Source organism: Castanea sativa, chromosome 5 (genome assembly GCF_040712315.1).
Source record: "Castanea sativa cultivar Marrone di Chiusa Pesio chromosome 5, ASM4071231v1".
Taxonomy (NCBI): Eukaryota; Viridiplantae; Streptophyta; class Magnoliopsida; order Fagales; family Fagaceae; genus Castanea; species Castanea sativa.
In genome coordinates this window covers 28,224,432-28,251,926 of record NC_134017.1, presented here as the reverse complement: position 1 = coordinate 28,251,926, position 27,495 = coordinate 28,224,432, and the positions used below count along the sequence as shown (strand labels likewise).

At 32.5% G+C, this 27,495-nt stretch overlaps 1 pseudogene; it reads left to right on the top strand.

The window, feature by feature from the left end:
• Window positions 1–24,518, top strand: part of LOC142633470 (hyperosmolality-gated Ca2+ permeable channel 3.1-like) — a 98,068-nt pseudogene extending 73,550 nt beyond the window's left edge.
• Window positions 24,519–27,495: the final 2,977 nt, after the last annotated feature.

The following is a 27,495-nucleotide window of genomic DNA, read 5'->3' as shown; positions in this document are numbered from 1 at the left end:
TTTTTTTGTGCCTATACTCCGGTTCCCCTTAATTTGAAATCCTGAGTCTATCCCTAGGCCATGGCTACTAATATTGATATATATACTACTTAGTGGGTTGTTTCAGTCAAAGACAAATATGGAAGAGGTCCTGCAAAGAAATAGCTCAATGCCAGAAGTTCAATTCATGTTCTCAACCCATGACCATCGAAAGATGGGATGGTCGCATTCAATGATAAATTTGAATATTCAATCGTAAGATTTTACAAAATTATTGAATAACTACTAATAATAAATATATATATACATATATATAATTATTAAAATATTTCATCTATATGCTTGTTTGGTTAAGGCTTGTGAGAGAGACATGGTTCATATTACTTGTTCCATAATTTACAAAATTAGAGGTTACCTACCTCAATGTGACAATTGGAGAATATTCAAACGTTGACCTTATGGAGCAACTAGTTCTAATTAAAATTTGAAATGAGTGCAGTGTGCACCTACCGACACTTCTTTCTAGGGATGGAAGGGGGTGGGGCGAGTTTGGATCATGGAGGCCCTGTGTCACATCCCAAACCCAAAAGAGTCCCAAGCATGAGAAAATATCTCAAAGGTACTTGTTGATTTTTCCTTTTTGGACAATTCAATCTATAATTCATTACCAAAGTACCAACATCAAGAATTATTATAAAAATTTCATTAATGAAGAATTATTATAAAAATTTCATTAATGATACTCCCATAGTAAGTCAAAACTCTATGTAATAATTACAAGGACCATTGGCTATAAAAGAATGGAAGTCTGAATAAATACAATTACATATCATTAACTTGTCCCATCAGTGAAAATAAAGTTATAACCACTATTAGATATAAAAGAATTAGTCAAGCTTATTCTAGTGTGTTCATCTAATGAGCAACATAACAAAAGTCCAGCCTTCATTAGTAGTTGGTCTAACTACTACTAGCCACAAAAACCTGTCTCAAAACGATCATTGCCTACTTTGAAAAGTTTGTAAAAGAATGGGATAGGACATAGCCCAGTAAGTAGCATAATTAATATAGGTGGGAAAAATGCAAGTTTCATGATAATGAGCATTTTACAAAACATACTATAATTTGAAAATTTCCATTTAATTTATGCAAAATCAAAATCATTAGCCCAACAGGAATGAAAGATATAATATAGTAATAAGCTTCTCAAAATAACTATGAAACTATATTTTATTCACTGTGAGCCACAAAAATGTCCAATACCATCTCAAAACCTAAAACCTCACTCAAGGTGCAACCAAGACATCATACCGCCACAAATAGGTTGGAACCCAAACACACTAGCATGATATGCACCTCTTTTGGCATGTGGTTTATTGGCACTGCCTAGCCTCACCCACACTCACACCCTCAAGGATTTAACTATCCCCCTCATGGGTAGTAGGGGATGATGCACCATGTAGTACATCTTTTGCATGTGGTCTTTTGGCCCTGCCTAGCCTCACCATTACCTGTGTCATGCAAAGTGAGAGCCTCCAACCTGGCTTGTCGTCATGAAGACGGGGTAATCACACGTCACAAAGACGTTGTCACAAAAACAGGATAATCACACGTCACAAAGACGTTGTCACAAAGATGGGATAATCACCAACATCATAGCACAAGGGCAAACCCACATCAAAAAGTCGTAAGTTAAATGTATTCAAATACATCGTTTACTTCCAAGCAATTTCATAAGATATTTTAATAACCAAATATCCACAATAATCTCAAAGTTCTCAAAACCATTTCTTGTCAAAAATGTTTTGCATCAACTTTCCCAATTATCAAAGCATATTTAAATTTTCCAATATATCATAAAATCCATGAATTCCACTCTCAAGAATTTAGTCAAAGATGTTAGTATTTTCCTTGTTAACAAATCATGCATTTCTCCATATGCAATAACAAATATGATGCACTTTCAATGCCACATGCATTTTCCATAAATGATTAACAATAATAGTACAAATAATAAATTTTAGTAAAACCATGAATAATGTTCTAAAATGGTTTTAACCATAAAACAATTGAGTGCAATAATGACTCATTTTCAAAAATCTCATTAAGAAGTCACTTACCTTGGAATCCGCAAAAGCCTTATTCTCCAATCTCCGAAGGAGATTAGCTAGAACCTAAACAATATCAAGCAAATCTATCACGATAAGCATAAACCTTGACATTATGTCTAGTTATGAGTTAGAGATTGCTAACTAAGCAATTAATTAGGGAAGCCTTAGTATTTAATTTCATCAATAATATATTCCACTTCCAAAGTTTCTCAACAAATTAATTTACAACGCATAGACTTCAATTTGTAGACTTAAATCATTCATAGTATTTTCCTTAACATCAAAACCTCAACACTTTATAAGTGGTTCCCACAAGATTTACACCACATCAACAAGAGACCCATGATACCAAAAATCACAATATCCTCCAAGACTAACAATTTAAATCTTTAACTAGTTCCAAATAAACAATAAAAATTACATTCACCATCTATTTCATATTAAAAACCAAAACCCCCAAATCTTCACCACTTAGATAGCCACCATTGTAAAAACTATAAACCCACTCGTCAAATAATTTCACCAACACAAAATCCATATATATAAACACGTGAATATTACTTCCAAATCTCATAAATCACATGGGTTTCATTATCAAAGCCTAGATAAAGAAAGCCTCTAGCAAAAGCATATAAACCCACCAAAAAGATTAGAAATTTTACCTCAACTTCATCCTAGCATTCATCTAGCATGACATAACATTATCATCATCAAATAGCAACTTATGAATCATCAAATCAAAGCAAGGATATAGGCAGCAAGCACATCATATCATCATTAAAAGCATTGCATGTACACTTTGGAAACACTTAACCAAACAAGCATGTTCATCTCTATCATCAAAGCAAGACCATAAATACATGAACATTACAAATGCATGACTTACCCTTACGTACCTTGTAGCAACTCAGCATCTATGGCATCATGCATGAGCATTTGAATGCATGTTCATATCATGGAAACAACAAAACCCTAATTCTAACATGTAAGACAAAGCAAGCAATTAAACATGTGAAACATGGACTTTAAGAGTATAAAAACATGGAAAGAAAAGCTAGAGAAAATAAACATGTGCAAGCAGAAGCAAAATAAGAGAAACAAAATTAGGGTGTTTAAGCAAGTTCATGTGTATGCATGAACAAGTACCCGTGCGCATAATCAAGCCTGCGTGCACAGGCAAGATTATGTGCACACAAGTTCCAACCCAGAAAACCCTAAAACACAACAAAAAAAAAAAAAAAAAAGAGTAAAACACTTAAACACACATTCTAGCAACCTAATAGACTTTTAAAACATACAAAAATGTAAATCTAGGCTAGATAAACAATGTTAAAGCATATTGCAACGAGAAAGCAAGAAAAATAGAAGGATTAAAAGCATGAAAAGAGAAGAAAAGGAAAAAAAGCAAAGTTTGAGCTAATGCCTCAAATAAAATCTCTTCAAGCTTGATTTTTTACCGTTCCCTTTAGTTAAATTTATTCACAAACTAATAAGAAAGTGATTAGTAATATTAAACTCAGAGATCAAGGCTAGAAAAGGCCATAATTAAAAGAAAATTGATTTGATGATGTTTTGTGAAAAACTCTCTCTTTGATTCACTATTTCTAGTAAATCTTAGTATTTTCCCGTGAGATTTTTTTGTGTTTTAAAAATATACCATGTAAGGCTTTTTATAGTGTGAAAAAGGGTTTCGAATGATCCCCAAATGATATGGGATTCATTCTAAACCTTGACATAAATGTAGAAAACTTGTCTTGTATAGTTTTTGGAAATTGCTATGAGTGTGCAATATCTGTCCTGCGTACGCATGCAAAAAGCTGTGTGTGTAGGCTGATTCTTACATGCACAGGCTGATTCTTGCGTGTGCATAGTGAGGGTTTCCTTTGATTTTATTTTTCAAAATTTAATTTATTTGTGCATTAAAGTTATATTTTTCATTTTAACACTTCTCAAGTCAATTTAACTTTTGATTGGGCCCTAAACCAACATTGGGCTTAGAATTCAGCATTGTTGGGGAACGGGGGCCTAGGTTGTAAGGGATGCAAAAAAAGTGTTTACAAATGATTGCAAGGCAAGTCGGGTAAAGGATGAGTCGGAGATTTTTTTAATATTCCTATTGAGATTATTATGACATATATTGATGAGATAAAAATTAAATATAAACGAAAATGACAATCATAAGAGTATTGGGGGAGAAGTAAGACACAAGTGTTTTGAAAATATAAGTCAAGTCCTTTTGGTCGATTCGCTCAGGTGGTCTTCCCTTATCTTCCCTAATGTTTAGAATAATTCTAGTTTGAGAAAGGAGCACATGCTGAGATTGGTTGGTAAGATATAGGGAATAATTTAGAATTGTACAAAAAAAAAAAACTAAATTATATGTATAAATAAGTTAAACATATATTAAATAAAATATGGTAAGATGGGGTGGGCTAAACAAAACCCATCCTTGTCCCATCCCCTATTGAGGTTGGGAAAATCTGCATGGAAAATATAAAAGATAAGGAAATACAATGTCTCACAATTACTAGAAAGATTGTTACAGAATCTTTTCGAGAAGAGTGCATTGAATATGACACTATTAAGTACATATTGAAAGTATTTATACTACACAACATTCTCAGAATGATGAACATAAACATCAACATTAACATATACATATACACAAACTAACAAAATAATTTTTGACAATTAATAAATTGTAGAAACCAAAAACAACTACACACACACACACATACACACAAACACATATTAATAAATTAAATTTATATGTTTATATACAAACATTATCAAATAACAAATTTAATGAGTTTTTAATATAATTTTGATTTTTTTCTTTTTTTAAAATATTTGATGTAAAATACTAATTCTTATTTACCTTTTGTTTCCATTAACTTATTAGTATAGCTATTGGTGGTGTATCAATATAAAAGGTCAATGTTATAGTTACCAAAATCTTATAATTGTGAGCAAAAATATATCGGAATAAATAAATAAGGTTGCAATAAAAGAAAGATAAAGCAAAGCAACTAATAAAATTGTTCGTGTTGGAAAACACAATTTTGCATCTCATACAAAAACACATAGCAAAAATAAACAAATCTACATCATTCATGTGAGATAACATGGAAGATCTATATTTTAGAAACATCACCACCTCCTCAATTCATGTCCTCAGTTCATTGATTTTCTCCTTAATCATCTTTTATATATATATATATATATATATCATTTATACTCTTACTGCTACCTTTAATGAATTCATTTGTCAATAGTAGCTTGTAATCCTCTCCTAGATGGTAATTTGGATTACCATGATGGATTGGACCAAGTGATACCAACTATGGCTCATAATACTCACGGAAATCATCGTGATCTCGTTGCAAGAAGACATACCTTGATGCAGTAAAATTAAAAAAAAAACAAAGATTAAACTTGGGAAGGCTTTCAATCTTTACCCCAATTCCATGTATGCCCAAGATGTGTGGTCTTTTAATCAATTGTATACGAACTTGTTCCCGAGAGTAAGAGAGTGACTTAATAAAATCTATCTGCTTTTCTTTTAATCGTATATATATATATAAAGGGGGAAGGACAACAGTGCAGAAGGCGACAGCACAACAGATAACAGATATATAGAATAATTCAAAGTAAATGATAATTGAAAGTAAGGCGGTAGAACCGGCCAAGCAGTTTTGTATCAATATAATTGAAAGTATTGAAAACAGAAGTGTTTATTGAATGTACTTCAAAACACTTATAGTAGTAGTAGTCACAAGATTAAATGATCAACAGGGATAGTAATAGGGATAGTAGTACAAGGCTTGAAAGCTAGTCTTGGTTCTAGTTACAAGTTTTGTGTAATCAGTGAGATATTCTGAACTAAGGGAAGTCCTAGAGAGAGTTCTAAAGGAAATCCTAGAAAAGAATTCTGAGTTTAAGAATAAGGGACAACCCCCTTATATAAGTGAATAAAGCAATGAATAGTACAAAGTGAATAGTAACTTTTTACTATTCATATTAGGACCTGTGAGGGGTATCAAGAGCAGAATTTGCGGAAGGAATCAGGTCGGCTTTTTGGGGCCGAAAGTAGCTTGGCGTGTAGTGTCGAAAGTGGTCAATAAAGGAATCATTGTCATCATGGAAAGTAGTAGTAAATATTTTTACTCTTGAGTGAATATTGTAACATCAGTAGCCGTTGTGCAGGCCAGTCATCTTGCTCCTAGATCAGTCAAGTAAAAGTAGCATCAGATGGGTAACCAGCATAAGGGTCCCATGGAGAGGGATCCCATGAGGGATCATCATTGCATTCATGTTCATGATAAGTTGAACATTGGTTGCAGAAACCACAATACATTAATGGTTCATAAACAGGGTCTCTCGTGAGAAATATTCTTAGGTCATCATGTTTTGCCCATTGTAAATGTCAGACCGTAGAAGCATAAGGTCTATTAAAGAAAACAGAGATTCTATCTGTACAACCAAAGAAATGGTAGTCTTTCCATAATTCTTCAAAAACATCTAGAATTTGATTATTGAAGTAACTTCTCCAATATTCAACAAGAGCATAGGGATGCTTGTGTGAAACATAAGCGTTTCCTTCATACCATTGGCCTAGGTGAGTATAGCCATTAATGAGAACAAGATGCATGGAAGGTTTAACATTCATCCAATTATTCTTTTCCCATTTGGGCAAAGTACTCCAACATCGGATGGAAACATAAGGGCTTTCAACATGTGTGACAGCTTTTTGAATAATATCAGGAAATTGGTTAATCTGATCATGACTCGTTAATTTGATGAGTTTGATAAAACCAAATTTGAACATTTGAGAAAACCAGAAGAGGTCACTATCAGAACCATCTTCATAATTAATCAAAAGGCCAGAAAAATGATGGGTTTTTTCATGTACTCTAAGACTACTCCCAAAATATTTTCCCAATTTCTTTTTCATGTAGCCTTTATTGGGGCCATCAGGTTCAACAATGGTAGGAGCAATTGAAACAAGGGTTTTGAAATGTTTAAGCCAAAGATCAAGATCTTTGGTCATAGCCTTGCTTTCAAAAATACAATATTGTACTTCTAGAGACAAGTTGGCAACAACACTTTTTAGCAAAGATTGGTTTTTTAGACTCAATCTAGCAAAATCAGTACCCATTATAGTCTTTCTATCCATTGAATGGATTTCCTCTTTGCCAAAGAGTTGACTAATCAAATTTGATTTATCATGAGAATTAACAAGGCAATTAGAAATTTGGTCGGCAAAGGCCCTATTTTCAGCATTAGGGTCAACAATTTGGGTAGTAAGGTTAACAAGGTGAATTTCAAGCGCTCTCATGGTTTTGTTAAATAGTTTATGGTGGTTAGAAGAGTGGGAAGCTTGAAGGTTGTCAAGAATGAATTTAATGAAATTTGGTAATTCACTATAGACTCTATTATGGAATTGTAATTCTCTGTTCAATACTTCTTGTAAGGTTAATATGATATCACCACAAGAATATGTCACCTCTGCCGAGACAAATTCCTGAAGGGATGTTGCTTCACTGGATTTTACTCCAGAAGATGCGCCTTCATACATTACAAAAGGTGGTCTCACTAGGAGCCTTTCATCTTGAGGAAAGTCCTGAATAGGTGCTTTCCCCTTGTTCCTCTTCTTTGCCGAAGAAGTCATAATATTTCCCTTACTAGTGGTAGTATTAATATTTACTTTCTCCTGCCAAGTAAGGGAGAAGGTGTTTAGCCAGCTGGCCATAGTTAACAATTCAATGATAGAATGTTCTTTGGAAAAATGAGACTAAATATTATCAGTAAAGCACTTTTGAAAAGTATATTTCAAAAACCATAGTGTAATAATAATATGACTTAGTTGTACAAGAAGACAGTCTTTAGAATGAGAGGAACAAAAAGAATTTATGGTGGGAGTGTCAGGATAATATAGGGATATGATATGAGTGGTAAGCCAGAATAGGATATGACTTTGGAGTTCAATAAAAGATGAGGTTTCATCGATACATGTTTTCTTATGTTGATAGTTACAAGGAATAATTGAGTGGGGAATACTAAATTAGAAATTACTCCAAACAATACTCATCAATATGCTTTGGAAATTATCAATCCTTGATTGTGACATTTTATGAGAAAGTTGGTCAACATTTTTCTTATATCTAATCTTTTGTTGAAGGAAGTTAAGGTGTTTGAGTTTAGCATGGATCATATTAAAAGCATCACGAGTTTCATGCTTTGAACAAAATTTGAATTTTACATTTTGTCCAAAAGGATCAATCTTAATTCCATCGTCTTCAGTAAGGAAAGGGTACAAAGAGTTAATAAAAGGTAAATCAAGAATCACTTTATCCGTCATGTTTTCAACAAGCACAGAGAGAATTTTAAAGCAAACATTATCATGGCAAACATGAGCATTGTTCAATTCATACTTGATTTTCATTTTTGTTCCATTAGCAAAGATTAATCTTTCAGTAGATTTTTCAAAATATTTAGAAGGAATCAGTCCTTCTTGAATACAATTAACATCAGCACCAGAATCAATCATAGCAACAACGTCAAAAGCTTAATCATGAGCAACAACAATTTTGACCTTAGTGTACCATTTGGGCATCATATGTTTAACAAGAGACAATTGATTATCAATCAAATTAATCAAGACACGATCAGAAACATTACCAAAAGGAGAAGCTTGTTGATCGGATTTATCTCCATCTTTTTGCTCATCATCATCAGATTGGTGTTTATCCATATTTTTATCAATCTTTAGAATTAATAATTCTTGTTTAAGATGCTCATTATCATGTTTAATAGTTTTAACATCATTTTTTAACTGGATTATTTCTTGTTTAACAGTTTTTATTTCATATTGAAGATCGTTAACAGTTATCTCTTTTGATTTATTTTTATTAAATCTTTTCAGAGTTTCTTCAAAACTTATCGTAGAATTAGGTTTTTTAACCTTATCTTCTTTTGTTAAGTTTTTCATAAACTTGTCAAGATAATCTTTCTGTAAATTAGGGTTTTCAATTTTACTTATCATTGTTAATAGTAAATCATCATTTTCTTTACTTTTGGTTAACATTTTAACAGATTTAATCATGTTACAACAAGAATCTCTACAACCAAGTTTAATATTAGGAGATTTAGAAACATCACTACAAGAGTGATAATCGAAATCAAATGAGGAGGAGAAATCCTCTTCAAAGGAATCAGTTGAAGCAGCAGATTCAAGAATCTGAAATAGTTCATTTTGATCATTATTATTAATGTTTAACATGTTCAACTTATTTTTCAATTTACCAGGCTTTTGGTTACAGTTTTTACTGAAATGGCCAAATTTGCCATAGTTAAAGCATTTACCTTTACCTGATCTTTGTTTATCATATTTTCAAAAAGCAGATTTGTTTTATAGCATAAAAATCATTGAGTTTAACAAAGTGGGTTCTGTATCTTTTATGCTTTTTATGGGAATAACTTTTGTAAACCTTATCATGTTTACTTTTTCCTTTTTGCCTGGAAGGGGCAATAGGAGGTAAACCCATATTGTTCACAGAAATTACCCATTCATATTTAGCTTTCTTTTTATCTTTTAACTGTTATTTTAACCATTTTTCATCATTGCACATATTAATTCCAAGTTTTTTATTAGTGCTGAAAATATCACCATAAGTTAAATTATCAAAATCAATAGAATTATTTTTATCAATTAATTTATTTTTTACCTTATGAGCAAAGATAGGAGGTAGACCGTCAATAAACCTCTCTTTCCAATAAGGCTTCGTAGAGTCTTTTCTGAGCATGGCTCTAGAAATAAACACATCTTGGTACCATCTGTAATCAGACATAGTAAGACATCTCAAATTATTCAAATAATTAGAAATTCGAGACAAAATATTAGATGGAGTACCAACAAAATGTTTAAGAATGGTGTAAACCAAAGTATTGACACCATTAGGAACACCACGGTTAATATTCTCATAAAAAATGGGCATACCATCAGTATCTCTTTTAACAGCATGTTTAATAGATTCTCTGGATTCTTCTGTGAGATGTGAATCCTACCAACCTTGAAGAGAACCAGTAATACCAGATGCAAGCAAATCAACAATATCAGGATGATCAAGATTGTCATGATTGTTTATGTATGCAATGCCAACCATAGACATGTGAGCCATTTTGTTAATAATTTCTTGTTTAGACAAACCATCAATATTCCATTCATAAAGTTTATCAACAGAAACAGAAAATTGAGTTTGAGAAGATCTTTCTTCAAACTGTAAATCGGGAGGAGTAGGTTTAGAATACCAATTTTTTGTAAAAGACGGGGGGTTGGGTTTTCCAACAAATCTTTTAATTTCAGGTAAACTTAAACAATTATCAAAACCATTTTTTAAAGAATTAGAAGATAATGAGTCAGAATTTGTATCTTCATCAGAAACAATTTCTTTCTCATTTCTTGAAATAGCACAAGCAACGCTTCTAGAAGTAGAAGTTTGCTCGGTTTTAACTTTTAAATCAGAAAGCATTTTTTCAATCTTTTCAACAGTTGATCCTTGGGAGTTAACTAAATCAAAAGTCTTACTTTGAGAAGTTTTAAAATCAATAATTTTTCTTTGACTAGGTAAATCAATCAAAGGTTTCTCAGGTTTTGAAACAACAATTTTTTCAATAATTTTTTGTTCAATACGGTCAAGCTGTTGACCAATAATATGCAAAGATTCATTAGTAAAGTTGTTTTGTTCAATAATGGCAGAAACAGGGGTTAAATCATCAGCAATTTTGAAAGGGGAGGCTTTAACCTCAGTGCTTTCTTTATCATTTTTGCAAGTAATCAAAACAGTTTCAAGGGGTGGATGACTGGATTTAACAATGGTTTTATCAGGTTTAACAAAAGCAGATTTTTTTATTACGTTCAAGTAATTGGTATGAACCTCATTTCTTGAAACATAATAATTTTCAAGATAATCAAAAAAAAAAAAATGTTATTTTAACAAATTCATTTTTTCTCTCCATTTGCTTTTGTTTCTGTCTTTTTCAGACTGAGCAAAAGTACTTTGGTAATACTTCCTTTTATCACGGTTTGCTTTAGAAAAGAATTCATTACTTAAAGCAACCATATCAATTTCAAAAGCAGGGATTTCAAAATCCATATCCATTAAATTAATCATACGTAATTGATTGTAGTAAATAGGAGGAGTTTCAATGGGTGGAAAATCAGATCCATAAGAAGCATTAGATTTTGCATCTTCTTCTTCTTCTTGATCATTGTTTGAAGGAAATTCAGGTTTAGTTGAATAATAGGTATTGCTAACTTGGGAATTGTTGCTAGCAACTCCTTTTAGCTTTAAATCTCGTGGTTCAAAATTCTTTTTCAAAAAATCATCAACATCAGAATTTCTTTTAACAAAACTTTCAGATCCAGCAAAGGACTTTCTTCCTTCATTGATTCTTAAAGGTTTGTTACCAGTAAAACATTTAGTATCATCAAAAAATATTTTAACAGTTCCATCTGTGTATTGTGCAATTTTAGTAAGATCAAGTTCATCAAAAACAAGTTTAACAGGTGGTGCAACTTGTTCCAAAGTCCACTCTCTGGGAAGAGTTATATCTTGCCATTGAATCATTTTAGGGACTTGGATCTTAGCATCAGGGGTGGAACATTGAATCAACATAGTTTTTCCAACAGGATCACGTCCTCTAAACCGAGGAGTTAGATGGGAATCAAGCAATCTATAAAAAAATCGGTAAATAAGAGTAAAGGGTCTACTACCATCATCCATACCATAACCAGAAGTCAATATATTCAAAGTCAAAGCTTTAATAATATTATGCCCATCTAAAGCAAGAGCAAGATCAGGATAACAATCAAAGTAAACAGGACCATCATACAAAGAAGTAGTAATCATGCCAAAAATGCTATCATTAAATTTCTTAAATCTAACATCACGTTAACACATAAGCACAGAAGCATCAATTCATTTTCTGGTTAAAAGTTTAATAGCAACTTGGACCAAACCAATGTGTAAATATTTAAGATTTTTCTTGGACAAAAACTCATTAATATTTTTCTTGGAAAATAGACAACATTTTTCATGAGTTTTAGAAATAGAAAAGGTATATATATATATATATATATATATATATATATATATATTACTGTACTTGTAGTTACTTTATTTAATAATTCTTATTAAATAAACAACTGATTATATAATTGGATTAGCCCTTTAAACCAGCCCAATTGCGTTTTAGTATGTGGCTTGTAGTGGAACCAAAAGGGACAAATAAAGCTCTAACTCCAATGGGTTTTGGACTTATCTGTCAACTCTTTACAAATCCAAAGTTACCATTAATTATATTTAATATCACAATATAATTATAATTACACTCTAAGCCTTATTAATAAATTATATCTCAAAACTTTATTATCTAAACATTTAACCCCTTCATGACAATATTCGTAGTAATACAATGTTCAAATGTTCATGTTACTATTAGTTTAGATAATAAAACAAATTTATTACTCATAACATAATGTCATACATAGTATTATACAATAGGATTTTAGGGCACTAATCTTAACAGATCAAACGACATATCCATTAAAAAAACTGTCCGAATGATTTATTCATTGTATATGAACCGCATGGCATTATCTATAGTTTATCCTTCTTATTTATTATTAAAGTTAATTGAATTTTGGATAATGCATACCATGGTAGAAAAATATTGAAGGTATGTTTTATAGGAAGCTTGTTCATTATCAATAGCATTTATGTCTTTCTAAAAAAAAAAAAAAACTTCAAAGCCATGACATTGTGGAGTTTTCGTAGTTAATATTGGGAGTTTTATTCATGGATTTAATGCAATTACACTCATTTATTTTTTATATTGCACTTTTAAATGAACCATTTCCTTTTTTGTCTTTTTTAAAATTAAAATTATCATATTGAGACATTTTAATATTTTATTGATCTAGTGTAAGTACAGTTCATATGGTTTTGATTGATACAAGCAATGACTTTGCTAATTCTATTACGAAGATGGCTCCAAAGATTGCCCAATATTCTTAGAATGATGGTCATGTTATTAGTCTTTTTCCTCCAAAGAAACACATACAAATGAAAATACATACAATCACACACCTAAACATTAAAAAAAATATAAACATAACTGTTAACATATGTATACACAAACTAACACACTATAACCAATAACAATTAATTTATAAAAAAAAAATTGAATAAATAAATACATACGTTAGTAAATTATATTTAAATGTTCATATACAAAAATTCATGAAGTAAAGAATTGAATGAGTTTTGAAAGTAATTTTATACTTATTTTATTTTGAATATGTTATCTGTGATTTAAAATACTACTACTTATCTATTCCTTTGCACAAACTTATTAACATAATTGTTCATAGTGTATCGATGTGAGAGGTGAATATTTTAGCTAATAAAAGCCTATAATTTTGAAGGAAAAAAAAATTAGGGCAAAGGCATGCAATGAAAAAAGATAAAGTAGAGGGACTAATAAAATAGTATAAACTGTTGGAAAACTATTTGCATCTCATACAAATCATGTGCAGCATAAAAGAAAAACCAACATCTACTTTTATTATGCTTGAACATATGAGCTTTTGAATTTTCTAATTAGGGTTTATAGAGTCATACCTTTTGTGCATCTACTTTGCATCTACTTTGAAAAAACTCACCAAGAACAAACTCATCAAGAACACTTGATTCATTGATCTTCACTTCAATGACCACATAATTTTCTGTAAGAGTGGACTCTATCCCTTAACTTCAAAATTCTAATTGTGTGCTGCTTGGAGAGTTGAAAAATATGATATTTCTTCTCTTTTTCAGTCATGTAGCCAAAGAGGTTGAGAGAGAACTTTTCTCACTTAAACCTGTAGTGTGAAGACTTAGGTTTTCATTAAATGACTAATCTTTTTTTATTTGTTTTTAACGCATAATGGATCAGCTAATGGACAAGCCTATGTGCGCTTTTTAGAGCGTGGCTTGAAGTGGGGTCGAAGGGAATTAAAAACACTAGTTCCAATGGGTCTTGCAACTCCTGTCATCTTATGATAGGCCCACAGATATCATTAACCACAATTTATATATTTCACTATAAAGTTTTGGTTGCACTCTAAGTTTCTATATAATTATTTAATCTCCCCAAGACTTTGTTAAATAGCAATTAATGCGGGGATTGAAACGGCCAAAAAAAATCCTAAGTGTTGTGGGGTGAGAGAGAACCAAATCCTAGCTAAATCCCACATCACCTAGTTAAGGGCAGGGTCTTGTGCCTTATACGGAGACCTTGGACTCCAACTGGTATGAGCCTTCTAAAACCATAAGGGGCAACCCAAAGTGGACAATATCATGCCAATGATGAGCTAGGGCGTGACAATTAAACTTTCCATGAAATCATCCATAGTGAAATAAAGTTAATGGTTACTACCACTTTATAAATCCCTTCATCTTAAGTTCTTGAATCCTTAGTTTAATCTCTTGATTATTTTTATATTCTTATGAAGACTAACTCTATTGAATATAAATTATAGTAACTCCTTACTAAAATGATTAGACATAATACTATAAGTAATTAGTTCCAATTAAATCTTTTACAAGGGGATGTTTCATGTCCCTTTTTTCAAGATCATGAATTCCTCTTGAGGAATAATGCTTCCAACACGCTATATGTGATTATCCAATATACAAAGGTATTGACCGAACAAGATCTTACTCCGAAATAGAAGCAGTGAAATTTATTTGTTCAAGTAACAGTAACTAGTTTAACAAAAAATCTCATAGTAGCCCAATTCAATGTACCCCAAACACTTGAGACACATCAACATATCAATCAAAAGTCTCTAATTCCACGATCAAGATAATTATCATAATTGACATGCTATTGTATTTGTAGATGGAATGCCCAAATTTCATAGACTATGAACTAAGATTTATGAGTTTACAAAAAACTTTTGATCTTCTATATGTGAACATCATTCTCATACTTAAATCACACATAATGCATCTTATGGAATGCACATAATGTCCAATAACTTATGCACAAGTAGTCTCAAAAAAAAAAAAAAAACTTTCTTAAGTCCTAACATAGAAGTCATTATAATGGACTAAAAATTCAGAAATAAAGCCATACAAAATTTTCCCAAAATAATTTGAAATTGTAATGATTTTAGATTCACATGAAATGACTTCATTTACTTGTGTAGCAAGGTTGAGGAAAGTCATTATTGAGTCAATTTTAAGAGGATTCTAGGAAGATGATTACGAAATCATTTGAGAAACTACATTGAAATTGAATACGCTCTCCAATGTTAATGCGTTTCATGCTTTGTTCAAGTAGACAAGTAATTGAATTTTAAAACGAGTACCTAAGGAACAATACCTAATTAGGTATTTTCTTCTTCTTCTTTTTCCTATGTATGTGTTAAACCCCATTTAGAAAACAAGTGAGAAACCACGGAACTACAACCACTCCCACTTCTCAATTCTCACCCTTAATTTTAGACTTCTAAACGTTTGAAGAAATTAAATCAAGCTTCTCTCTCTCTCTCTCTCTCTCTCTCTCTCTCTCTCTCTCTCTCTCTCTCCACATGAGCCCTCATACTTGTACTAGTACGTGGGAAGATTAGGGTCAATGATTCCTACTGCTTTGTTGGCAGGTACTGAAGTCGGTGTCAAAGAGATTCAATCAGCAGCTGCTTTTTTTGATCATTACAAGCTTTCCATTTACATTGTATTGGTTAGCTCACCCAAGCTTGATCCTAATGGTACACTTATGTATATCCATTGTTCCTTTAGCAAATTCTGATTTAGGTTTGTGTTATTTTGATGATTGGTAGAGTTTTTGTTTGTCGCAAGGAGTAAAATCATCCATGCTGGTAACCTATTTTCCATGCCCTCTTGGATATTAAGAAAGCTAAAAGTTTTACGTACTTGGATTTCATCGAAGTTGTAGAGTAATGCATAGTGGGAGTTCACCTAAGTTTGAAATTTTTTTTAACAGCTTCATGGATACTCTGGAATTATATGAACACAAAATGGAGAGGAGAAATGCTCCCACAAGCTAAACTAGCTTGGAAGAACACTACGGCTGCAAGTATGTTGAAGGAAAGCTCTTGACAGAAGCTCATCCAGGTAATATCTACCTACAAACAAATTTACTCAGTAGGGATTGCATTTATTTTTCACAATAATAATGGGTCAGTGGTTGTAACTGATAATGAGAAAGTTACATGGCTAGGAGAAAATCAATGGATGATAGCCCAAACTCTTATTTAGACTTTTCTTTTTTGCCCTGAATTGGGTATTATATGAAATCTTCAGGTGGAATGCTCCAATGCTCAAGTATTGGCATGAATTAACTGAGATGACAATGTTCTCAACGAACTTGGTGACTTAATGAAGATGATTCAAGATCAAGAGTTGAGACAAACTTTCAATAATATTATTTTAAACTACAAAATTCATGTGAATTAGATGTATTTGCCATTTAATTCATAAACCTATCTTTTATGCATTATTTTAAACTACAAAAACTTGAATTTAAATAATTAATTGATGACATAACTATTTATCTTTGATCACCTTAAAATTTTGCAAGTATGGAGAATAGACAAAAATAATGTAATCTAACGGTGAATTTGTCAAAATTTGCATCCAATTAAAAATATTAAATAGTGCAACATTACTTAAAGTTATATTAGGTGTAACTTTAACCCATCTTTTATATATATATATATATATATATATATATATATATATATATATATATATATATATATATATTCTCGGGGCAAGATGAGCCTCTAACATTCCTTCCATAAGAGTCTACATGATACGTATAACCAAAACCGTAGTTTATTTCTACTTCCTCTTTACACCTCCAAAAATGACATTTTCGTGGACTTTTAATCTTGCTCTTATTATTTCATGGGCTTTTAAGCTTGCTCTTATGTTTTTTCCTGTTTAGGTCCAACATGATCTCTCTCTCTCTCTCTCTCTTTTCTCTTTTTAATTTAAAATTATAAAATTCAAGCATAATTTATCACAAAAATCCAAATCAAATTCTATAATCACACACATATAAAAGAAGGAAGCCGTAATTCTCAATTAATTCCACTAAACTATATTAAATGAAAGTTTGAAAACATATTTAAACAATAATCCATTAATCTTTAGCATATATAATAGTCACAGAAATCGTATAGATTTCCAATAATTAAGAGACTAAAACTCTTATTTGACAACAACAAGAAGACGTTATCAGAAAACAAAGAGGAAAACACTTGAGGAAGAGAAAAAAAGAGATACAGACCACAAGAAAAAAGAAATTAATTTGAGTGTAGTACAAAAATTTTATGAAACCACACTTGTCACACCACGTTATTACAAACTTGTAATAAGACCTTTGGGGAGTATTAGACCCTTAGCATTCCCATTTAAGTGCGGTAACCCACCAACTCTATTTTCTCCACTTTAATTGGAGTTTATCTGTTTTTGACTTTATAGTTTATATTGCGAGGTAAAAAAAAAATGAACAAAAGGTTGAGATAGTTAAAAAAATAAAAAAATAAATAAACTTAAATTGATTGGAAGATTTCCGAATCCCAACAGAACAAGAGTACATGAAAATACAACATCAAAACCTCATATAAATAAAAGAATAATTTCAATCTAACCAGTTCAATTAAAAACACATTAACATTATTTATTTATATTTTTTGGCTAAATATTAGGAACATTATCTAAATATCAAGAACACTTGTTCCGACTAAAACTAGTCAAGAGGAGGAACAGTCTATATAATTTTAACTCAAACCCTTTATTTCTACCTTTTATATCAACCTTCTCTACAACTTCAAAATTTCTCGTTGGTTTTTCTCTATTTGCCTCCTACATGATCTTCAAGAAACAATGTGTTGATGGAAAAGTGGTGTTAGTTCCTGTGGTGTTAATTCCTGTCCTGCAGGAACAAGAAAGAGGATGCATGAGGATGAGTTTTGGTGCGCACTACACCCCTAAGGACAAAGCAGGAAACCCTCAATCTGAAGGCGACGACGCTCACTTTATCTGTGCGGAGAAGAACACTATTGGCGTGGCCGATGGTGTTGGCGGTTGGGCTAGATATGACGTAGACGCTGGAATATACGCACGGCAACTGATGTCGAATGTTGTGACCGCAGTCCAAAAGCAACAAACACCACTCAATCGTATCGTGGACCTAAGACAAGCTTTGGAGGAAGGTTTCTTGAATACCAAGGCTATGGGTTCATCCACGGCTTGTATTGTGACTTTCAAGGATTATTATTTACGTGCTATCAACGTGGGAGACAGTGGGTTTATGATTTTCAGGAACAGTAAATGTGTGTATAAATCGCCGATACAACAACATGGTTTTAACTATCCGTACCAGTTGGGAAATATCATGACATGTGAAAAGCCATGTTCAGCTATTGTAACGACAGTGGATCGTTTATTACCTGGAGACATTATAGTTTTTGGTACTGATGGTCTTCTAGACAATATGTTCACTGCAGAAATCGAAGATATTATCAGTAAGGGCACTTTGGAAGGTGTAAACACAGAGAAGTTGGCTTCCACTATTGCACACTTGGCATTGTTCAATTCCATGGATAAAAATGTCGATAGCCCATTTGCACAAGCTGCTCGGCTGGCTGGACTGAAGCACAACGGAGGAAAGAGAGATGATATTACGGTTATTGTTGGCCATGTTATTGCATAGATTGAGTTTAGGTGTGTTATTCATCCAAAAAAAAAAAAAAAAAAAGTTTAGACCTTCTGTTTTGTTTTAGGACTGTTCTTATTTGTAAAAAAAAATAAAAAATGTTCTGCATTGAAACAGTGCTAAGCCTTTTGGCGCTTACCTCAGCTTTGTATTATGTTTTGATCATCAATAATATTTCATTCTTCACTTTGTTGGGCCCGTGGAGTTTAGTTTTATGAATGTTACAGTTTTAAATGGGATATTTTTGTTAACTTAGATATTATACAAGTTAGATGTTAATTTGAAATTTTTTTACTAGAAAAGTTAATTTGAGATTCTGAGTTTTTTAATGTAGAGACTAGAGATTGCATGTTTTATTTTTTATTTTTTTGGAAGTGGTAGAGACAACTATTCTCATTGCTTGTTCCATAATTTATAAAAAGGAAAATCGTGTTACATATTATCATTGTATATTTTGTACACACTCTTTTTGAAATCGTGTTTTGAAAACTCAAGTTTAGCTAAAATTGTAAAATTGTGAAATAGTGAAATCGTGTTTTGAAATAACGAATTCACAGTTTTAATTGAAATTGTGTTTGTGAAAGTACAATTTTAGCCCACGTGGCAGTGTGAATTCCACAAGAGCAACTACAAGCAATGGGACTTTCAGAGACCTTAACAAGTTATACATGGGACATGTTAAAGTATTTTACACCTAGGAAGCACGGGTGCAGGGGTGCCGTCAGCGCAGTTGCACTCGCATTTGTAGCTGAGTCCTTATTATTATTATTTTCAATTTGGGTGCCAAAATGTGCCTAAATACGTGTCAAAAACAAAAACTTAAAGACTCGGGAAAACTTGTACAGCTTACATTGGTGAGTTTGATCTAGTAGTGATTAGTTATTTTGAGGGAATTGAGAGTGAGAAGTGGAGAAGAAATACAAGGTGGCCAATGTAAAACGAAGAACAAAGACCAAGAGAAAAGTGATTATTTTTTTCAAATAACATTAAATATCAAAAAATTTAGTTAGTTGTCACGTTTCAAAATAATGATAGAAAATAGCATCTCAAGTGTCTAAAACTCGAGTTTTTAAATCTCGATTTGTAAGCGGTGGGAGCTGGTGTGGACGAAAAATCCATATGGAAGCTTTTACGGCTCGAGTTTTAAAAACTTGAGTTTCACCATTCTTCGTCTCTAGATTTCTTCATCTGCTGGGTTTCTTCATCTGCTGGGTTTCTTCTCCTTCTTCTTCCTTGCGTTTTATTTTTTCCTTCTTGTTCGTTCTTCGATGGCAGATCTGAAGACTAGATCGTGCCTCTTCAAATCGTCTCTTCGTTCTTCCTCTTCAGATCAAATCATTTCTCTTCAAATCATCTCTTCGTTCTTCCTCTTTAGATCAGATCGTGCCTCTTCAAATTCAAATCGTCTCTGTTCTCCTTCGGACACGATGTTCTTCAAGTACAAAATCGAGTCTTAGAGACTTGGTTTTGCTTTTTGGAAGTCGACTCCCTAAGACTCGAGATCTATGTGGCATTATACTGCCAACTCACCAAGTGGGAATCAAGTCTTTAACCCTTGAGTTTTAGATTGAAATCGAGTTTGTGAAACTCGAGATGCTAGTTTGCAACATTTTTTCAAACCCATCATAACTTACGATATTCTTCCTCCTCACACTTCTACTTTGAAAATATCCCTAGAGAAAAGTAGAAAGCAAAGAAAGTGTGAAGACGAGAGATTATAAAGGGGAAGTGGAAGTGTCAGAAAACGTGTGGAGTAGAAAAGGTAAAAAATAATAAAAATTATATAAACGTGTGAACGGGTGAGTGGTAAAGAGAAAAGGAAAAAATAATATAGAATACAACAAATGATGGAATTATATATATATATATATATATAAAGCAGAAACTTCATTCGGAAGATTATGAGGTCCTCCTATCAAGTGGTGCTCTAATTTTGCATTTAACATTTTTTTTTACATTTACATCTTTCATTACGTTTTTTTTTTTTTTTTTACCCAAATGTTCACATTAACTTGTTTTACTCTGATCTTATTAATATCTCATTAATTGCTTGAGCTTACACCACACCTTTTTCTATTCTTCACATCTTTTAGCACACCTACCATTTTAGTATTTTTTTTTTAAAAGCAAAATAAATAATAATAATTAAGGACTAATAATAACTAACCACATAAGGCCTTGAAGAGAGATAGAGAAACATAAAAAATGTTATAGATTGTCAAATAAAACGCATTATTTCACTATATATTACCAAAATAAAATACTTGAGACTGACAAAACATTTGAAAGAGAGAGAAAGAGTAAGAGTCAGGGTTATCACATCTGCTATACTGGCCTTCCACCACCATCAAGATGCTAGAACATCTATGGGTAATTTTTTTTTTCTTTAATCTACTTAAAATTAGGGGCTTAAATATGATTTAGGTTTGGGTAATTTTGTTGGATCGATATTTTTTGTTTTGGGTATATAATTAGAGAGAATATTTGGAGCACCATGCAAAGCCATATTCTACCATGGTTTAATTTTAAAGCATCTATAAGACACATGAATATACACTTGCCCATGTCATGTCTTAATGTTGCACTATCGATGAGTAGAAGATCGTGAGAAAATTAGGCATACTTTCATTTTATGATATGAAATATGTGAACACAACACAATTTAGTTGAATTTCATGGTCTTGTTACTTTTTCCATTTATCTTTGGTTTCATTATTGAAAAAATAACATTAAAAAAAAAAAAAAAACTTACCTTGAGAAGGCTACAAATATGCCATGAACATACCAAACTAATTTTTAATATTTCATAATGTATATGTTTTTTTACTTTAATTTAGTTTACTTTTTCTTTAAAATATATGTATAACATTATCTAAAAACATCTTACATAAAATATTACAAAATTATCCATGCATTGCACTGGCAAATTACTAATTTTTATAAAGCCACTGCCCACTAGCCACCTTTTCCGTCATTTGGTAACCTGGAAGAGTTTTATACAGATTTTTTTTTTTAATCAGTTTTATACAGAATTATAGGATACACTTATGTTTTTTAATTATCTATGCTACACATAAAAGCACGGACTCCTTAAGGTGAAGTTTGAATGACCATTTAACCAAAAAAAAAAAAAAAAGCTTGAATGACGATTATATGAAAATTTATTTAATAATTTATAAATAAAAATATATTTAATAATTTTTTGATAAATGTATCCCGCCGCATCCACATCCGCACCCGCACCCGCACCCCTACCCCTGCACTGCACCTGAACCTGAACCCAAATCCGCACCTGTGCTTCCTAATTCTACTCTACCTTTCATGATCTGGATGTATAGTTCTATTTCTTTTATTCTCTCGGGACATAGGTTATCAAATGATCAAGACGACTCAGATATATATTAGACTTGTCAAAGTGCATATAGTAAAGTTTCTCAACCACTAAATAATATCTCAAACATATCAAATGAATATGTTCAGGGGCACAATTTGCAGAGCTGGTGGTACCATCCAACTAATATATCGTTTCGTAATGAATTCAAACTATTAATGGCTTTCTGTTTAGTTTGTTAGTAAGCTATCTGAATGGTTTATGTTGTGTTTATGCAGAGGTGCTATATGCTATTTTGTTTACATTGTTTCATTCTCTTAAGTGAACAAAATTTGGGAAGAGTTAGAAGTGCACAAGAAAAAGCTTGCACATGCTGAACAGCTGAAGCAATATATGCAGAGTCTAAAACAACTGGCAAACCAAAAGGAGTAAGGCCCACTAATAGAATTGGCTTCCTTGGTCTGATTGGTAAAAAGGTTGATAGCATAGAGTACTATAATGAGAAGATTATTGAAGCAAACCCAAAACTGGAAATGGAACAAAAGGACACTCGTTGAGACAAGAAGCAAGATTCTGCTCTGGTCTTTTTCACGAGCAAGGTGATTGCAGCTTCTGCAGCTCAGCGTCTACAAGCTCAAAATGTTTACAAATGGACAGTTACAAATGCTCCTGAACCTGACCAACTGATATGGACTAATCTTAAAATCAAGCGTTATCAGAGGAAAATACCGCACGATGTCATCTATGTTATTGCGGCCATGACCATAATTTTCTTCATTATTCCATTTGGATTTAATTCTGATCTCATGACACTAGAAAATTTGAAGATATATCCACCTTTTTCAAAGTCAATTGTGAATTTGGATGCAATCAAGACAGTGTTGGATGCTTTCCTCTCTCAGCCTGCACTTATGATTTTTTTGGCTTTGTTGCTTCAGTTCCTTTTGTTTCTCTCTATGGCTGAAGGAATTCTGTCGAAGAGTCATGTAGTGAGAGCTGCTTCAGGGAAATATTTTTATTTTATAGTGTTCGATGTTTTCATTGGAGTGTTACTCAATGCAACATTCTTCCTGACCTATGTGGCTTTGGTGTGAGATCATGATTTTGAAATTCTTATATTATTTTTGTTTCTTTTTTATTTTGTGACCCCCCCACCCCCCAATAAATTATGTTCTTGTCAATGAGAAGCCGGTTCTTTTGTTCATGGTCTATAGTGATGACATATTTCATGATTCAAGTCTAAAAGGTGGATGTGCACCCTCATATGATATAGAATATAAATGGAACTATTTTATTTTCTTTGTGTCATACGCCCTTTGTATTAAAATCTTCCCATTCTTCCTGAGCTGGATTTTGATGATATAGCTGGTCTTCATATACTATTTGGTCTTTTACTTTTGCATTACTATCTGTTTAGATGACGTTAAATTTTTGCTTGGGTATTAGACACATTCCTGTCTAATTATCATCACTATCCATGCATTATCCTAACAATTTTTCACTCTTCATTCAATTTATTAATAATTGTTTGATTCCCAGGTCCTTTGTTGGCTATGGTCTTGAACTATCCAGAATAGTTCCTCTAATTATATACCATTTAAAGAGGAAGTATCTTTGTAAGACTGAGTCCGAGTTGAAGGAGGCTTGGCTTCCTGGAGATGTTGGGTATGGAACTTGTGTTCCTAGTGACATATGTTGGTCTTCACAATTGTCCTCTGCTACTCTGTTATGGGTCCTATTATTATTCCATTTGGTGTGGTTTACTTTGGCCTCGGATGGCTAATTCTTAGAAATCAAGTAAGGTTCATTTATTTTGACTGAGTTTCTGATTTTTGTTTGACCAGGCTATTTTCTAAGCTGTCTCATGCTCAATTATTTGCCCCTTTTTTTTCCATGTCAATATAGTTTTCTTTCCTATGTTTTATCTGACAGACACTCATAGTTTATGTTGCATCCTACGAAAGCTATGGAAGGATGTGGCCACACATGCATAAACCCATATTAGCGGCTCTGATACTATACCAAGTTACTATGCTTGGTTCCTTTGGGATGATGGAATTCTATACTATGCACCATTCCTAATTCCACTCATCATACTGTCCCTGATATTTGGCTGTGTCTGCAGTAAGAAATTCTACCGATTTTTCCATGACATATCTCGAGAAGTTGCTTGTGATAATTTGAAGAAAAGTCCTAATATGGAACAAGGTTTTAGATCTTACATCCTACCAAGCTTGAGTTCTGAGAATATTGATGATGATCAGTTTTAGAAAGGTAGTTTAAGTAATGTCACAAGAGTTTAGTAGGCATCCTGGCTCTGTGACTTTGATCTGGTGAGGCTTATTTTTCTAAATTTTAAACTTTTCTTCTTAGCCCTTGACTATTTTCATTTCAGAAAACAAAAATAGACTATATATCATGATCGGACAATTAAATCCAAGCTGAGTGGCTAGGAGACTATAAAAGCAAGTCGTTCACCAAAACCAAATGTTCTGACATGGAGTGGCCATCATTTGAATATACCATAGTTAACTTTGTGTTTCCCTATGACCATGGCTCTATCACCACTAAAACAATAATGGTCTGCCTTATATAATGTAAGCTATCATCTCTCAAAATATAGTCACTTGCCTTCTATAATTTTGTTATCTTCAGCTTAATAGATGACTTTTCTAGGCACATTGTCATGAGACAACTGTGTGGTGCACTTTGTAATTTTTCCTTGATAATAGTGAAATCTCTGCAACTCTGTGGACGTAGGCAAATTGCCAAACCATGTAAATACTGTCTTGTGCGTGTGATTATTATTTTTCCTTTGTCGTGTGTTTTCTCTATTTTTATTTCTCACAAGTTTGGGAATTTCGTGCTAATTTCCCTACAAGAAGGGCAATCACTTATTCATAAAACCAGCATCCTTAAGACTAAGGAGTTGGGTAGTCTCAATGAATCTTAAACTTCTGTCATTGCTTTCTGGGTTTGATCCATCCAAAGGAATGTTTGCTAATTTTTTCATGTCAGCAGTGTCACACCCCAAACCCAAAAGGGTCCAAAGCATGAAAAACAGAGTCTTAGATAGATATTGTAGGAGATTATATATATATATAAAGATCAATAAACATTGTGAACTCTCCATGATATAAGTTAGAGCTCTATGAGACATTTACAAACAATACAAATAACAAATGATGCCTCCAAATATGAATGAAATTTCTAAACTCCAAATGGATCAACATATAATCACAATTCTTCCTAGGATAGACAACCTCAACAACAAAATCTAGGCTTGCGATGCCCAAGGCTAAAAAATCTCAAGAGCCCAACCTCCGATAAAATTAGCTATAGCCTCAATAAATTTAGTAAGTTGAGTTACCAACCAATCATAGCATAATTCTCTCAATTAGCATAATGCTCTAGTCACCACCAATAAAACAAGCTTCATGCCCAACGTATGGCAAATTTATCTGAAAAACTGTTAGAAAGTAGATGAGCTAAAGTCCAGTATGTAACATAATTAATGGGGGTATGGGAAATGCAAGTTTCATTTTCAATAATAATAATATGATATGACAAGAATCATTGAGTAATGAAACACAAAGTTTCTCCAAGTAAATACCTTAAAACTATACACTATAATCTATGAGCACTAACAATAAAATTTCCAAAACCATAAAATCTAACATACAGTAATTTATCAGAAATATACCACACTACCATGTAGACCGGTCAAAGGATCCACCCATTCACAACTGGTATGATATTGTCCTCTCTAGTATGCAGTCTCTTGGCCCCATGGACAGCAGCCTTACCTATACCCACAAGGTTTTTCTCTCCCCCCATGGGCAGCTGGGAGAGCGCATCAAATAGGATCTCTTTTACATGTGGTCTTTTAGCCCCATGGGTAGCAGCCTCACCCACACACAATCAAGGAACATCTTCCCCCATGGCCAACAAGGAAGAATGCATTATCTAAAGTGAAAGGACACTGATTTAGATCTGATTTCGTTGTCACAAAGACTATGGAAACCAAATCGGGTGATCATCGGGAAATCACACTTGGCATAGAATTAAAACCACATAAAACTCACAAGTATACATTTCCTTTCAAATACATAGTTTATGAACGGGTAATTTCAGAAAAACCTTAAATAATCTAACTTTCACAAAATTCGTAAGGTTTTCAACTTCATTCTTGTCAAAAAGATTTTCTATCAATTTCCCAAATAACAAGACAAGAAAAGCATCTTTAATTTTTCCAATATACCATAAAATCCATGGTTTCCTTATCAAAGATTAAATAAAAGATAGTCATTTTTCCATGTCAACAATTCATGCATTTCCCCAGATACAATACCAAATATAATGCATTTTCATATATAACAATATATAATAGGGTCATAACACAACATTTTTAAGAAAACATATATCCATATATAACTTTTTTAAATGTGTTTGACCCAAAAACAACATTTATGAAACATGGTTATTTTCCAAAAATACCATTTAAAAGCTACTTACCTCAGTAGTCCAATCCAAATTTACCTCAACTGGGCATTGCATTCAACCAATCAAGTTACTAGCTCCATCACCAAGTACGTTGGAACCTAGAAACAAAAGTATCAAGCCTATTAATAACAAAGCCTATTAATAACAAGGCCTACTACAAAATTACGCTATCAAATTTGTCTCCATAAATCGAAAAGAATTCCCTCAAAAATCAAATGTGAGGCCCTAAAGGCTAGTTTGACCATCCCAAGACAAGTACCCCTACCCAAATGGGAAGCAAACAAGCATACAAGAAACCCACAGGACTACAACACATCCAAAGCCTTTAATTTCCCTTCAACAAACAATGTGCATTTTCCAACTTGATACAACGTATGTCACTACCAAACCATGATAAAATTAGCCAAAATAAAACACTTTTCAAAGAAGGCACATATGAACTTATAAGCTAAACCACACAATAAAAGCCTTGAGTAAATTCCTTAAAGTCTCAGCATCCTAATCACACTTTCAAATAACTTCCATCAAGTCAGCCCTTTTAATAAAATTCATTTGGTCTACTTAGTATTATCCAAAAAGCTTGAAATTATATAAGAATAAGCCTTTATATGTCTAGTATGTACCACCAAAAATTTAACTCAAAATAATTTTTCTATAATGTATTAAAAATCACGTAATTCAGCTTACTCAAATATGTCAAGGACAGATTTACAGTCCCAAAAGAAAAATCATTAAAATTATTATACTAGCCAAAATGCTTTGAGACTTGAATCAGGT